This window comes from Silene latifolia, chromosome 9 (assembly GCF_048544455.1).
Source record: "Silene latifolia isolate original U9 population chromosome 9, ASM4854445v1, whole genome shotgun sequence".
Lineage (NCBI taxonomy): Eukaryota > Viridiplantae > Streptophyta > Magnoliopsida > Caryophyllales > Caryophyllaceae > Silene > Silene latifolia.
Window position 1 is genome coordinate 113,727,846 of NC_133534.1, and position 5,723 is coordinate 113,733,568.

General features: G+C 41.0%; 1 non-coding gene across 1 annotated transcript; it reads right to left on the reverse strand.

Annotated features, from left to right (window-relative positions):
- Positions 1–364: 364 nt before the first annotated feature.
- Positions 365–471, reverse strand: LOC141603044 (small nucleolar RNA R71). Its single transcript, XR_012524943.1, has one exon. It is a non-coding gene; the product is annotated as a small nucleolar RNA R71 (small nucleolar RNA).
- Between the last annotated feature and the right edge of the window lie 5,252 nt (positions 472–5,723).

Sequence of the window (5,723 nt, forward strand, 5' to 3'; positions counted from 1 at the left end):
GTTTTCATCACATTCCGTACCCACCGAGGAGAACCTACCCAATGGTACTCCCACACCACAACATCTAACCGGAAATTTTATTGCCAAATCCGCATTTATCCAATTAGTCGAAAGAAGCCAATTTGGGGGGATGCCTAGTGAAGACCCTCATTCTCATATGGAGACTTTTTGTGACTATTGTGATGCGATTTCTCAAACCGGTGTAACTCAAGACCAAATTCGATGGGTCTTATTTATTTTCTCTCTCATTGGCACCGCGAAACAATGGTTGAAAGGCCTTGATAAGGCTACTCTCGGAATTGATTCTTGGAAAAAGTTGGCTCTAGCTTTCTACAAAAAGTTCTATCCACCGGAAAAGACTAACATGCTAAGAGCTCAAATCACGGGCTTTAAGCAAAGGGATGAAGAATCTTTGTATGAAGCTTGGGAGCGGTTTAAGGGAATTTGTCGCTCATGTCCTCACCATGGACTTAGCGAGTGGTTCTTGGTACAATAATTTTGGAACGGTCTTTATGAAGATTCAAGGAACATTTTCAACATGGGATCAAATGGAATGTTCACCGAAGTTGATGACAATCAAACTTGGAACAAAATTGAGGAAATGGCGGTCCATAACTCACAATATAGTAGACCTCGCAAGGCTACTCAAGGAGGAAAGCATGAAGTGGACTCCATTACTCAATTGGGTGCTCAACTTAGTGCTCACATTGATACCATCAATTTGAAGTTTGAAAAAGCTATGGCTAGACTTGAAGAAGCCTCAAAATCACCAAAGCATCATGTTAATGCCATGACGGCATCTTCATCAATCCCAAGTGGGATATGTGAGAATTGTGGAACTTTGGGACATGACCAAAGTGAATGTAGGGGAACAAATGAACAAGTGAATGCTTTCCAAGCATACAAGAGTGGTACCCCTTATTCAAACTATTACAATAAAAACACCAAATTCCATCCAAATCTGTCATACAAAAGCCAAAATGTTCAAAACTCTCAAACAACATACACCCCACCTCCCATGAGAAACCAAAATCAAAGACCCTTTTACAACCAAAACCAAGGTTACCAAAATCAATCTCCATACAATCAACAAAATGACCAAGGTTTTGATGTTCAAAAAGCGGTCCTCCAAATGCAAAAGAATCAACAAGAGTTTTTCACTCAAATGCAAAAGGATAGTCAAGCAAAGGAAACCACCATCAACAACATCCTTGCTCACACCAAAATGTTGGAAACCCAATTGACTCAACTAGCATCTTCAAGCTCACAAAGATAAAAGGGGCAATTACCACCTCAAAGTAATCCCCCAAGACATGAAACGGTTAGTGCCATTCACTTGAGGAGTGGTACGAGGTATGAAGCACCGAAGAAGCAAGTTGAGGATGAGGTTGTGGAAGCTAGTGACAAAGAAGAAATTGTGCAAAACTCCAAGGATGGAGAACCATCAAAAGAAGAAATTTCAAAGAAAAATGAAGACAAGGTCAAGGAGAAGGAGACCATTGTGATTAGACTTCCTTTTCCAAGTCGTCATGCCAAACCCAAATTTGATGACCAACTTGGAAAATTTATGGAAATTGTGAAGAATTTGAAAGTCTCAATTCCCTTCACGGAATTAATCAATCACGTGCCGGCCTATGCAAAATACATGAAAGACATCCTCACAAAGAAGAAGTCGATCCGGAAGCTTGAGACTATCGCCTTCACTAAGGTGAGTAGTGCAATACTTCAAGGGAGTTCATCTCCAAAATTCAAAGATCCGGGAAGCTTCTCAATACCGTGTACCATTGGCGACACCACGATCAACAAAGCCTTATGTGATCTAGGGGCTAGTGTGAGTGTTATGCCGTACTCGGTGAGTAAAAGGTTGGGGATGAGAGAGCTTAAATGCACTAATATCACACTCCAAATGGCCGATAGATCGACAAAGAGACCATTAGGGATATGGGAAGATGTGTAACACTACGGATTTTATAGGCCGGTACTCGACCGAGTATGGCCTACTCGATCGAGTAAAGTGTGTTGGTGTTTTGTTTTGCTTCTGCCTAGGAATACTCGGCCGAGTATGAGTAATACTCGACCGAGTAGAGTGTACTCGGCCGAGTATACTCGACACTCGACCGAGTATCCGGTCTGACGGGTAATATTTCAGCGGTTTGATTTGGAGATGATTAGGGTTATAATAAAACGTAAATCAGTTTCTAATTGCACTGTTCCACAACATATCACTCAACGGCGCTCTAATCTTCTCCAAATCTCTCCCTTTGGTGTGGATCGTTCGTGAGTCAAGTTCATCTTTCCCTTGTGTCGATTGTGTCGGTAAGCCTCTAATTTCGTAAGTTTCATTAATTGGTCTTTTAGGGTTTTGCCCTAATTTGTGATTTGGGGAAAAGGGATTTTGTGCGATGTGGTAATTGGAATTATATGTGATTATTGTATGTAGGTGACGGTGTCATGAGGAACTACTATTGATAGCTTATGTGTGCTTGGATTGCGAAAAGGTAGGGTTTCCCTACTCAGTTTACTGTTAATTGATTTAAGATTGTGATTGTATTGTAATTGTGGTTATCTGTTGATCATCGGAGTATGGGTGTTGTGGTGGCGGTGGTGATGTGATTGTGTTGTGACGGTGGTGTTGTTGTGATGTATTTGTGTGTTGTGATGTGTGTATTGTTTGCGGTGGAGTCACTTGCGGGAGTGGCTTCACACCCTAGTTCGCCCTCCGTGGAACCCGCCACGGGAGGGGATGTGCACATTAAGGGACAGGGATTGTTAGTCGCTCGTTGATGAGCTGGACTTGGTGGGGATGGACTGCGGTCACCCACTGGCGGAGTGGATTACTGTTGCGATGGGTAATGGCGGGGCTACACACTTCGGTGTGTAGTCGGTTACTATGGAGGATGATCGGCCCGGTTATATTGTTTGTTGTCTTACATTGATTGAATGGTACGACCCGTTGTTGTTGTTTTGTAAAACCTGCGGTGATCCATTCGGGGATGGTGAGCAGACTGGACAGGTATTGCATTTGGTGAGCTTGGGCGGTCATGGGGAAGTCGTCATCACCAGTTGTAGTATCACAGTCACTAGTCTTAGCTATGATTTTGTAGTTGTCCTCAGTTGTATTCACTTTATTGGTTTTGGTTTGGAATTGGATTGTTGTAAACATTAATACTTTACAGTACTTCTAATAAATGTGTTTAGGACGGACGCTTTTGATATATACTAACCTCGGGCAACCGAGATGGTAACAGCCTTTCATGCTTGGGTAGTCCTGGTAAGGTACCTTGGTATGAGGGGGTGTTACAAAGTGGTATCGAGCCAAGATTCTGGCACCTAAAACTAATGAACCCAATGAACTTAGGGAGTCTAAATAAAATGAACCCGGGGAGAGTTGTTTGGAGCTACCGCAAAGACTTGGGAGACGTCCCGAAGTCGCACTATGGCCCTCACAATCTCAAGCCGGTCATCAGGGGGAATTTGTTGTGAGTCTTTTCGATGCGTGTGTGTGGTATGTGTAACTTGAATGGTAGAATCATGTGAAAGGAAGTGAGATGTGTGGGAACATGTGTAAGACATGGTGAAACTTGTTGAAACGGATTTGGTATGAAATATGTTGGCATGTTAAGTGTTTATTATGTGGCTTTCAAAAGAGTAGTGGTACATGGGTACATAATCATGATAATGTTAATGTTTGGTTGTTGGTACTAGCATGTGATTAAGGTCATGCGCCTATGCATATGAATGTCGTGTTTAATTTTCATGTGGGTATGATAAAAGTTCACCTCTGTACTGGTTTTTAGAAGTATTGGGTCGTTATTATTTGTTTTATGCATGTTTAAGTTGTTTTGTTAAGGAATTTTGATTTGTATACAAACCGATTTTTGGAAGAGTTGTCTTAAAACTGTCATAAGTCGAGTTCTAGAAACGATATTGCTGTGATTCCAAGTTGAGGTGATAGCTTGTCCTCTTACGATTCTAACGATAGGTCACACGCCCAGAATGACCAAGTAACGAGTGAGATATGACTGTTTTACGAAAACTGGACGGTGCTGAGAACTGCGCCGATACTCGACCGAGTAGTCCCTACTCGGCCGAGTATCTTTTATACTCGACCGAGTATTCCATATTCGGCCGAGTAATCTCTATGTGATAATATCTTGTTTAGCGCCTGGAGTCGTTAACTCGGCCGAGTAGTCTCATACTCGACCGAGTAAGGTCTACTCGGCCGAGTATTCCCAATACTCGACCGAGTAATCCTTCTGCGACAATTGAGTTTGCTTCTGGAGTCGAAAACTCGACCGAGTAATATAGATACTCGACCGAGTACCTTGTACTCGACCTAGTATGTTATGTACTCGACTGAGTACCTTATTGGGCGGCCACTTTGAGTCGGTGGCTATGATCTTACTTTTGTTTTGAGCCGGTGGCTATGTTTTTACATTGTTTTGAGTCGTAGGGTATATACACATGTATGTTTTGAGTCTTAACGCATCCTTTTATATGTGAGACGGTCTTGATACGTAAGTTACCGGAAGTTATGACATGGAGAATGATGGCTTATGAGGAACATGTGTTGGATAAGGAAGACATGTGGGAGATAGTGGAAAAAGAAAAAGGAAGAATGTGAGCTAATTGAGGCAAAGAGCATGTTTTTTTTGAGATATGGTGAGTGATATAGTCGTGTGTTGAGTAATATAAAAGTAAGTATATATGAGCAAGGGTGATGTGGGTGTAAAGAAACGTGAGAGAAAAGATTAAGATGAGGGATGTGAATAGTGATATAGTGGTATGTGTAAGGATTTATGGAGGGAGACGGTTAAGATTGTGTTGCTTAAGGATATATGTGGGAAAAGGCCGTTATAGAGGGATGAAAACAAATGTTGTATAGTGAGATCGAGTTATGCCGCGATGGGTAGATAGTGGTCGAATTTGGGAATTGGTGTTATCAAGAGGTGAAACTAACGTGTGATTTCCTTGGGCAATTAACGGTATAAAATGAATTTTGATTTCTAGAGATGTAAAAAGGGAGATGCAATTGTTTGAAAAAATAAACGTTGATTCTATGGATGGATTGGTGACAAGGGTGAGTGATAGCATAATAAGAGAATATTTATGGTAAGAAAGAGTTAGATGATATCGATATGAAATAATGAGATGTGAGTTTTGGAGCAATGAGAAGGTAACCGGAGCATTAAAGAGTTAGGTAAGAGGTAATAAGGAGTTGAGTGGTTAATTGCTTTTGTCGAGTGTAAAAAGAAAAGAATGAGGGGAGTAAAACTAAGAAAATGTTCACCGGAGTTATGTGATATAAAGTAAGGAATCGTCGAGATGTATGATACTATCATGAGGATTTGAGTTAATGGTTATATAGGAGTTTGAACAACGTTGATTCGTCGGGAGTTTCGAGGAATTAAGTAAAGTAAAAGTTGGGTAGAGAATTGCACGATATAAAATCTTGGTGGTGAGTCGGGTAATAATACAATTAAGAATAGTATTGGGAAGAACGTTGAGGTAATTTTGTTGATGGATTTGATGTTTGTTATTAGTGATGTTAACCAAAGTTAGGAAAGAAATCGTGATGTTTAGAGATGAGTGTAAGAGGTTGATGTCCGGACAATAGTAGTGTTATCGTTTGTGACTAGTGGTTAAGGGTGATGGTATATTAGAAAGGTAGCAATTCTAAAGAGGTTGATTTTTGTAGAGACCAAGTTGATATGTATGGTTGT